Raw genomic sequence first — 11514 nt, 5'->3', positions numbered from 1 at the left:
AAAACAATACGCCCTCATCCACTATGGGGGAAATAGTTTGCTTTGTATTATTTTGTTTTTGAATCACAGTTGTAATTGCTCATGCATGCTTTTTCGTGTAATCTAGATCAAAGGTGAACTCAAGTTCTCATTCTGTTTCACTGTAGTCTGGCACAGGTGTGAGGTCATCCTTCCACACCACGTGTTTGTTCGATAGGTGCTGCGACCACTGCGACCCTACCTCTCACAAAAACATCCATACACACCTGGGATATGTGTTGTAAGATATTTATGTTTGACCATATTTATTCTGTAATGATATGTAGATATGTTCAATGTTAAGAGACAATGACTACTACCAATGGACACGCCATTGTTTGTTTTACTGTTTGTTGCTGAAATAAGTATTACCATTTGTAGAGTGTGTAACCACTAACCTGAAAGAGAACCTTGGAATGGTGCTTTTGAAATACTGGAATTACCTCTAATCTTAAGAAGGAAGACACTGGCATGTGAGCTGAAGATAGCTTCGCCAGGGCCTGAATACTGTACATTTGAACTTGAAAGGTTTGGCCTTCAAGCTTTGTGTAAATGTACGCTTGCATGATGCCCATACTAACTTTCTGAGCACGGTCTTATTAATGTAGCTGAAGAACAAGCTGCAGGGTTGTCTGATATTTCAGTCATGTCCTTACATGAGGACATCCACCCTGAAGGAGTCCTATTATTAGACGATAGGGCTCAATATGACCACTAACTAACTGGGCAGACCTGGCAACTCTGTCAGCTGGAACTCTGATGTTAAGCTTTAACCAAAATATCTTAGATGCAGATTAGAACTTGTCAGACAATGCAGCTACCAATGCTTTTGATTTGAGGAATGGACGAAAACCCCTTACAAAAGTCAATGAGCAGCTAGAAAACCTTTGGCTATCATTCTTCTTTGATAGGCAATTTGTACTATGAGGTCTGTATCAGAAATTTAAAGAAAACTTGATGCACTATGTGCCATAGATTTTGTAGAAAAAATAATCATTTAAAAAATATATAACAGTTAAGATTTGTAACTTATGCTATATGTGTATTTTTTAATATCCATACTTGAAATGTAAACGCTGTGTTGAAAATCAAATGGGCATTGGTACTGAATAAAAAGGTGCTTGTTTGCTATGTATTATCCAAAGATGTTTTTAAAAATCATATGTACCTTAAGTATGTACAGTACGGTATGTAGCCTGTGAAAAAAATGAATGATTCTGGTGCTATGGTAACTAATTGTACCAATATTGTAGGTATTGCTACTCTACTAACACTGTAAAATAAGCAACAATAAAAATAAATAAATAATGCTTTTCGAATATACTGACTTTGTTCAAATGTTTTACCATCATTATATCCTATTTAGACTATTTACTACTTAACAGGTGTGAAAGTGTACAGTATATAATCTATACAACCGAGAACTGTGTGAAAAAGCTGTCTTGAACCTGTTGCAGAACCGTGTCAAAAAGCTGTCTAGAACCTTTAGGTTCCCCGGTTGACAAGCTCATTGGGAGCAATTTGGGTTCAATGTCTTGCTCAAGAACACATCGACATGTAGACAGGAGGAGCTGGGATTCGAACCGCCGACCCCACGATCATTGGACGACCCGCTCTACCCCATGGTGGCAAAGGTTCCAGTTGAACCATTTCACCAATTACAGGTTATTCTACCAGGATCCAGAAAAAGTTATTTTCCCACATTGATATCTGAAGAGCCCTTTGAAAGAATCTTCCTTCTGAGGGTATAGGCAGCATCCATACCGTACAATCCATCTACACGGTCAAAGCCTTGAGGAGGCATGAAAACAACCGTGGTTTCATATGTGTTTAATGACTACATACAGTATGATTACCACATCAGTGTCCCTTCGCTTGACCACAGAGCAGCCTTTGGTTAATAATGAGTGTCAGAGTTATGTTTGGCTCAGTACGTGTGTTAGCTTGCTTATGAGTCCATGTGGATCCATTTACTGGTGCAGGTGGCATTTCCACAACATGTCTTTAAGTATATTTCCACTCAGAGACGCATAAACACGGAGAATGGCCAGTGCCTCTCTAAAAACACACAGCACACAGGGTGTTGGACCCGCAGCTGGAGCTGTCAGCTCAACCAATGACTCACCAAATTGTTATGTCAAAATCAAAGAATAAGGCATGTTTCCAATAGTCTTTGGGAACCTTCTAAAAGGAATGCTTTGCAGTTCCAACTAATTATATCACTGAGAATGACTTGGTAATGAAGGCACAGCTAGGTGGGCTGTTTAGGTACCAGACACTTTTGCAAGGCTCATTGCACAGTGATAGCTTTGTACATTAAATGAAACCAGATACCATAATCGCCGAAGAACTACTTTGATTCTGTGCCAGTGCAAAAAAACTATTACATTGACTCCTTAAAAGGCTAAACATTTTCAAATTTAGAAATGGCTTATATCACAACAATAATCCTAAAGCTGTTTTCCAGTCAAGCCGTGCTTGAAGTGTTTTCCAGTCAAGCCAAGCCAAGTGAACATTGAATCTCCTATAAGTTATATGAGGAAGTCAGATGATTTTTGTTGGGCTCTGGTGTGATGGAACATACATCCCTAATGACTGTGTTGAAAAGCACAGACCCGCACCGAAGATCCTCATAAAAGCCACTCACGATTGATGTTAGCCATGAAAAACCTTCTACTTTAAGGAAACTTCCCGTCTAGTTCCTTAATGTGAAATTCCACTACACACCATATCTTATTCACTGCAGCAGTCTGGTTCAAAGCATGTCAGGGCTGGGACCACTGTTCCAGGACTGAGGGGTTCCATATTGATTCATACAGATGACAGATATTAAAGTGTACGGCATGTATGGACAGATTTCTTTTTGACCACACAATAAAGTAATTCCAAACACAAGTGTTTTACAGGGGAAACGGCCTCAAGGGGCCCCAAGTACTGTAGAACATCAACTCCAATCAAAGTTGGCCTTTGCTTCTTTTCCCTTGAGACACTGAGAAGGCTTGAGTTGGATACGGTACAACATCTCTGCCCTTTGTACTTCAACTATTTGCACATTGTTGACTAGCAATGTATCATTTTAAATACCTCTCTTTCTTTAAAACTCATTTAAGGGTAAGGTTTACATCCTGTTCCCACTTATCTTTACCCTTACCCTCCATACTTCAAGTACAGTATTTGCACATTGTTGAATAAGCAAGCACTAGTGTATGAGTACACACGTAATAGTAACATATTTTACTGCCTTTTTTAGTGTACTGTTAACATTTTTTGTTTCTGTTATTGTTCTGTTTTGTTTTCATTTACTTGTTTTTTTTCACTTAGTTTGGCAATGTAAACATACAGTATGTTTCCCATGCCATTAAAGACCCTTGAATTGAATTGATTAAACACTGCCCCCCACTGGATTAGAGGAGAGTTACACTCAACTTTCCTTTCAAAGGAAGAATAACATTTACAAGGTAGGACTGGATGATGTCTTTGATGTAGCACTGACAAACATTTCCAATCTCCAACAATGTGCAAGTAAAGCTATAACATACAGTATAATGTTATACAATAATGCAGACAGAATGGCATGCTTTAAATCTTTTCTACAGGAAAAGAGACCTCAAAAAGGCTCACTCTTGAAGTTTCATCAAAATCTCATCCGCTCCACAAACTAAAATGTCTTACAGGAACTGCAAATGTTCTTGATTTTGTACTGTACACAGAGCAGCTTTTTTATTTTATCATTATTTTGTATGTTATAAAATGTACAACATGTAACAAACATACAATAACGACCTGTTTCAGGCTCATAAAGTAAATAGACCAGTTCTATGTTGCGCTTCCACTGCAGGCCACAAGATGGCAATGGAGCATCATATGAAGTAAGTCGGTACAGTACTTTTCATAGTTGATCTTTGGGGCATATGAGAAGAAACACATGTTCATTATGCCTAACAGTATTCAGTCTGAACCTAGTAATCAAATGCATCAATTGTCTGATTGGTATCATGTAATTATGGCCTTCTCCACCGTATGATAAAGTGAATTAGTGATATTATCAAGTTATATATCAGCTTTGACATAGGCCTAACAGGTCATACGAGGTGAACACATTTCCTTCATTTCTCTCTCTCTTTCTCTCTTCCGTTCTGAAAACAGCTGTTGCGCAGCATTGTGCTGTGTTCTGTGACCTGGGAGCATACTGGACTGGAACTGATTATCAGTGGAGGCAAATCCACAATGATCATATCTTCACTTTAAATCCTGGTTTGTTATTGTGTTGTGTGGTCCTCCTATGCAGTAGCCTATGTCAGTGTATGGTATAGCAGCGCTGCGGCAGCCATCACAGACAGCTCCTGACAGACAGTGATCATATCCCAATCTATTGAAACCAGGCAGGATTTGCACATCTCCAATGCCAACTGGGTTATTTTGGGGCTTGAAGCCTTTTGCAGGACCCATGTAGGGTATTCTACTGTGTTATCAGATGCACTCTGCTGTGCTATCAGATACTGTATGTAGTCAGAGTTTTTGGAGGGAGTTGTATCAATATTGACTGTAACTGAGTGAGACCGAATTAGGTCATTTTTAGCTATTGCGCTACAGACGTCTTAAGTGTCAATTTGTAACAGCTGCATGGGATGGAATGGGGGATTCCAGCTCTCGTCCAATCCCAAGCATGCGACTGTGTCACATGACATGGTATCAGAACTAGCATGGTCCAAACAGGGGCGATGTGGGGGGGCCTTCAGTGGCCTACTACCCCTGGGGTTCAGGGGAATGTGTCGACAGCCTGTGTGTACATGTGGTCCAATAGAAAATCCACCGGCCGCCTCTCTGATACTGATTGATCTGTGAATGTGTGACTGTAGTGTAAATCACACATTAGGGCTCACAGAACACACAACACAAGCACCAGACCATGAGGGGATTTTCACATTTGCTCTGGGATCTTAGTTTTATGACTCTATGCTGGTTAGATAAGATGAGAAAACTTTTATTGTCCATTCAATTTACATGAAATGGAATTTTGCCATCGGCACTCTGGCAACACAGTATAAAACAGACAGCAAAACGCAACTTAAATACATAGCATATATTTTCAGCAGCAGCAGTGCTCATAGGCTGTGTGTGTGTGCGGGGGGGGGAGTATTTTATTATGTCCCTGTTTAGAATGGCTACAGCAGAGAACACACATTATTTCTTGTACCCTCTTTTCCTGGCTTGTGGGATCTGGAGTCTCCAGCCAGATGGCAACAGCTGGAGTGATGAGTGAAGAGCTGGTTAGGCTCATTATACAGTAGACCTGGAGTGCCTTTTTGGTTATGGACAGATTGTATAGGCTCTGGAGTTGCAGATGTTTGTCGTTATCACTAATGATCTTGCTGGCCTGGTTGATCACCTGAGTCAGCTTGGAAGGTGAGGACACTCTCAGTGAGTGACCTGTAGACCATGGTCACCGTATGTTTGCTGGCATTGAAGCTCCTTAGTTTAGTTTAGTTTAGTTTAGTTTAGTTTAATTTAGTTTAGTTTAGTTTAGTTTAGTTTAGTTTAGTTTAGTTTAGTTTAGTTTAGTTTAGTTTAGTTTAGTTTAGTTTAGTTTAGTTTAGTTTAGTTTAGATTAGTTTAGTTTAGTTTAGATTAGTTTTGTTTAGTTTAATTTTGTTTAGTTTAATTTAGTTTAGTTTAGTTTAGTTTAGTTTAGTTTAGTTTAGATTAGTTTGGTTTAGTTTAGATTAGATTAGATTAGATTAGATTAGATTAGATTAGATTAGATTAGATTAGTTTAGTTTAGTTTAGTTTAGTTTAGTTTACTTTAGTTTAGATTAGATTAGTTTAGTTTAGTTTAGATTAGTTTAGTTTAGTTTAGTTTAGTTTAGTTTAGTTTAGTTTAGTTTAGTTTAGATTAGATTAGTTTAGTTTAGTTTAGTTTAGTTTAGTTTAGTTTAGTTTAGTTTAGTTTAGTTTAGTTTAGTTTAGTTTAGTTTAGTTTAGAGGATAGATCCTTGCGGTCGCTGCCTTGCGTTTTTATAAATGTAGTCTGCACTGGTCTGAAAGGTGAGTTTATTGTCAATAATTGTTCCCAGATATTTAAAGTGACCTGTTTCACTTCCTGCCCCCCATGATACCTGTATCTAGTTTGAAGACGGGGAACATTGAACTGGCACTCCAGTGAGATATAAGTGGCTATAGTGTATGGGTCATTTCAGTTATGCTCTGCTTGTACATTTGGATAAAAAAAAACAAATATTCAATGAAATAAAATGGTCTAATCAAGTAGGCCTGTAAAACAAAATGTTGAAACCCATTTTAAATATAATACAAATTTATGACTGGGAGTAATGCTTTTTGTGGAAAAATGTTTCCAATAGTTAAGCCTCTTGGGCAGTTAAACAGTCTGGAAAATGTTGACATGGTCCATGTAGTTAGAATGAATGGAATAAAGGCCAGACATACCTGTGACCAGTCCTTTGTGTGAGAGGAAGCTAGATACATGATAATAATGGTAGTTCCACAAGGGGAAAAAAGCTCATTATTTTTAACGGCTTAACACGCCAATCGAATGGGCTATCTGGACACTTAAACTCACTGTTTTAGAGCAAGTCACCGGGGCGTGCTACAACCTCTAAATAGAATGCTGTCTTTGTCCCGCTGCAGTGGGACTAACAAGAGGCCTGTGGTGTATTCCCTGCAACCTAGTTAATCACACACACCCAGGCTGATGACACAGACAACAGGCCAGACTAGCAACTGAACACACCAGAAAGAATGTCACAGCTCTCTCTCTCTCTTTCACACACGCGCGCACACACACACACACACACACACACACACACACACACACACACACACACACACACACACACACGTGTCTCATGTAACCTCACACGTCTGAAAGACAAGCCACGGTACTGTACCTCATGAGTACTTGCTCTTAATATTTGTTCTTCGAATAAGTGTTTTGAAATTTTGCCTACAGTAGGTGTTTAGTATGCCAGGCAGTGCATGGCCAAGTCACCCTAATGTCCTTGCTTCATACTAGCAAAGGAGGGCACTGTTGTCTTCAGTAAGCATATAACAGGATTTGTATGCCTCCAGAGAAAGCTATCCGAAGGATACCCAGGAGCAAGGACTGGATGAAGACAGTTAAAAACAACAGCGACAAGAGAAGAAAAAAGGAGTTGTATCAGCCCCATCTAAGTGTGGTACTTAGTGAACATTTGGAAATGATTTAAGTCCCCTTTGCACTGATCCATAACCCTGGCTTTGACAGGGTTAACTCCAATCAATCACTTCCTCTGAAGGGCCCTCGGTCTAAAGTCTCCACTCCTCCTTCCTCCTTCTCCTGACTAAATGATAGGTTTTGTTTTCTAAGACCAGTGAGACACTGAAACAAACCTCCATTGTCGATTCCAGATAAAATCTCTAGATGACCAAACTGTGGAATACTGTAGCAGGTAAAAAAAACAACAACTTTGTTGTACAGTACACATGATACTTCAATACAGAGGTGCTTATTGTGATGTAATGGTTTGGTTAAGGAAATACAAACAAAAAATACATTGTACATGTACACCATTGTCCAAAATACGCTTCCAAACACACCCACATTTAAATCAAATGCAATATCTCCTATCCGCCTCCATACTACACCCTCACAGCTCTATAGTGCAACATTGTCCTGCCGTTCCTCCTTGAAAAAGACCCTCAAATCCCCCCCCCACCCCAAACATCTCCCATATAAGTGAGGGGTCCTGTATGAGGGTCCGATGTTGACTGACGCAGGGCCTTCGGTCTGGGTTGGAGTGTGTGTATGGTCTGCCTGCATTGTGAATGAGGCCTCTCTGCCTGTCTCCTTATAGGACCACTACACTGTAGAGAAAACCACTTCACAACGAGAAACAGTTCAATCATGTCAATGCAAGCCTTTCATATCCCACTCCAGTCTTTCATATCTCACTCCAGTCTTTCATATCCCACTCCAGTCTCGGACACTTCTCAAAGCCCCCATTTAAAGCTTGAGGACCTTCATATAGGACAATTGAGTGTGTTCATGAGGATGATGCTTTTATCATGGTGATTTCCAACTACATGGATATGATGCAGTGGGTGTAATCACCCACTGAGAGATTCCTCTTAGAGAGGCTAAGGGCATCTATGCTTAAGGGATATCCGTTTGGAAACTCTTTTGATGGAACAGACTTTTCACCATTGTGAGTGGGGGAGATGGCTCCTCCTCAAGCACTGCATCTGGATAAACCCTGCCTCTCTGAACCGTTGAGAACACATTTTGAGTAAACCTCTGGGGACTTCCTCTGAAACCTATTGATGTTAAAATAACCAGAGACATGTTCATTCTATTGTACATAATTGCTCATTGTGTTGCCACTTCAGAAAACATCCAGAGTAGGCCATCATTTACCCTCATACAGTAGGCGCTTTCTTTTCAAAACAACCTCGAATTCAAGGCTTATGGCTGAAATATAGACATCACATTTAGTTATTTTTTCCTAATATATGATGTATCCAGACTATACAGGAAAGATTTATGGAGTTTCACATGTTTTATGGGTGTCTGAATTTCAATGATTTTAACACCCATATGGTACCACAATTCAAGATGGGGAATCCACCATCTGTTCATGACACCCAATTTAGCACTGCACTGAGCTCAGTAGAACCATTTTGACCTGTCTGCCAGTTACCATAAGAAGATGTGACAGAAATTAATTGGTCCTTATGACTTACAGGGATGCATTCTAATTAAGCAAGCAATCCAAATATTACTGCATGTACTAAACTTGGAGTAAATCAAACATTATCTTACTTGTACTGTACCAGTGTTTTGTCCTGTCAATTCAGTCTACAATATTTTTCCTCACTGCTTTATACATACAGACAGTTTGTAACACTCTTTGGCTGCACCTTCACTGTAGTGGCGAAAGCAGGGGTAGAGAACCGATATGGCAATATCTATTCACGTGTGCTGATTATTATTTAGCTACTACGTCAACCATATCAGCCTGGTCTCATGGCTACTATGCTTCTCAAACATGAAATGAAATAGTGTCCACACTCCAAAGTATCACTTTTGTAACACTTGTGGAAGCTTTTATTAATAACAATAAATGTACATTTCCTGAAGAAAATGTATGTGGCCTGCCTCCTCTGTCTCCCAGCCCCTCTGACCTGCGCAATCTAGCTTGGATCCATCCATGGCTAGGATACACTGAATGTCGACTGGAGATTAATGAGACTAGCTATTAGATCATTTTATACATACACAGATGATAACTGATTAAATAACCCATTGGGCAGAGCTGCCATATCTTTCATCGTCCATGACCGTGGACTAGGTTCTGTACGGGGTCTGCCATTTTGGGGGATATAATGTTAACATCTCTCATAATGTTGCCACATTAGCTACGCAAGGATGGAAAGCTAGGTAATAGCATTGAATTAATGTTCAGATGTTTTGAAATGTTAACAGGATTGGCGACGCATTAATACTTAAAATATTTGTTATGCGGTTACAGGTGTGTGGTCACAGAGTATTTTACAACGGGTGTGTGGTTACAGAGTATTTTACAATGGCTTCCAGCCAATCAGAGACCTGAACTACCCGTTGTATAATTGTAATTTGGAATTTAATATTAGAGTTTATCTGTAGCATAATCTTGAAGCCGGCATCAACATTTTACTGTGACTGTACACTGTACATTAACATTACATGGATGAATAAAATAATCTTGAATCTTGCTGCCCTGCACAAACCTTTGTGACATTGTCTCTGTGGCTGCCTTTCAACAAGCTCCGCTCTCACTGGGTCCCAGGAGCAGCTCGCATCCAGTTGAAAGCTCTGGTACTAGCCTCCAGGGCAATGAAAGGAACCGCTCCCTCCTACCTCCACACCATGGTCAAGCCCTACACCCCCCCCCGACCGCTACGCTCTGCTACCTCGGGGCGAGGGGTTGCCCCATCACTCCGAGGCACCTGTGGTCGATTGGCACGGTCACGGCTCTTTATCCTGGCCCCGCAGTGGTGGAACGAACTGCTCACTGATATCAGGACAGCAGATTCGCTGCCCCTTCCTATGTTAAATTCAATTATTGTAAGTCACTTTGGATAAAAGTGTCTGCTAATTCACTGTAATGTAACGTAATGTAATCTAATGTAAGGTAATGCAATAAGACGCTGTCTTCACAACCGTGGGAAATCTCTGATGTGACACGAAATGGATCCATAGATATGAAACCAACATGTTGAAGATAGGCCTATACTGATAACCTGCCTATTAGCTCGATGACTATTGGTTCAAACCACAGAAATTGCAAGAAAGACGGGTTGAATGGGCAGAGGAGAGGATTTGAATAGTTATTTGTATTCCCAATTCGTATCATTTTATTGCTTCTGATTTTCCTTTGGCACTGGCAAAAACCTCTTTAGGGGGCTCTGTGCAGGAAAAACCCTTGTGGAGACCTTTGAGAAAGGACTGGATGGAGAGATGAAAGAAACAGCAAAGACATCAGGACTGGAACATGCTGGAGCCAATAACATCAGACGTTCTAGACACATTAGCTTGCTATTTGGAACCACCGTTTTTGAATGCCGGGATCCTGTTTTTTTTTTTTGCAAACAAACATTGTGGAGTGACAAAGATGTGATCAAATGAACTGAGCACAGTCTTTTGTTTACAGTAAGTCTTTACTTTTCTTGTTGGTTTTATAGAACCCTAAACTGAACCAAACTGTTTCCATGACAGCAGAAACAGTCCACAACACACACATTTAAGAGCAGCCCCTATCTATTTCGCTAATATTGTCCTCTTCAAGGTTCTTTTCTAATATGAGCCCTTTAACAAGGAGAATGAGTGCCACTGAAAGAAACGTGAGGAAATTGAGCCCTCACATACAGAGCCATTTGTTTGTGCTGTTGATGCTGTGCCAGATAAGTGTGGCATAGCCAAAGCAAAGGCCTCTGTTGTTTCACCTTTACACCTCTCTCATCTTGCTCTATTGTTGCATGTCCTGTCCCCAACATGCTGTTTTATCTGTGTGAATCCACACGCACAATGACGTTCAGGATCCTTTTCTCTCTGAGGACATGGGCCCACAGTCCTTGACAAAAGCTTCAAACTATCCAAACTATCTCTTCTGGGTGTTCCTCAAAAAGGTATTATAGCTATCTAGGAAATCATCTTAAATGGTCTTGCCCCAAATGTCAAAGCAAAAGCTAAATTCTCATGAAAAAACAGAAGAAGCCCATCATAAGAGAAATGTAGGGTGTGTATTTTTCGGCTCTGTGTAATTTTGCGTTGGCACGCACTAGGATATCGCCAAGAATGTGGGAGAATTGTTTGATCTTTGTATAATGCAGAGTTCAGGAGGAGAAGATGCTTATTAACAGCGCCAGGTGGAATTTTTCACCATCTGATTTATATCAGGCAGAGAGCATGGATAGGCAGTTTGACTGATGGAAGCATTTTTATTACAGAGCTCCAGAATATGG

General features: G+C 40.2%; 1 protein-coding gene across 1 annotated transcript in view; it reads left to right on the top strand.

Moving 5' to 3' along the window:
• LOC311321220 (A disintegrin and metalloproteinase with thrombospondin motifs 20) overlaps nt 1-1291 on the top strand; it is a gene marked incomplete at its 5' end in the record, with an annotated part of 93732 nt that extends 92441 nt beyond the window's left edge. The window contains 1 exon segment of the mRNA XM_084453162.1: nt 1-1291. This exon segment is cut by the window's left edge and continues 1068 nt beyond it.
• Between the last annotated feature and the right edge of the window lie 10223 nt (nt 1292-11514).

Source organism: Borostomias antarcticus (genome assembly GCF_949987555.1).
Source record: "Borostomias antarcticus genome assembly, chromosome: 18".
In the NCBI taxonomy this organism is placed as follows: domain Eukaryota; kingdom Metazoa; phylum Chordata; class Actinopteri; order Stomiiformes; family Stomiidae; genus Borostomias; species Borostomias antarcticus.
Note: the sequence above shows the minus strand (reverse complement) of the source record. Positions and strands in the feature narration are given on the sequence as shown.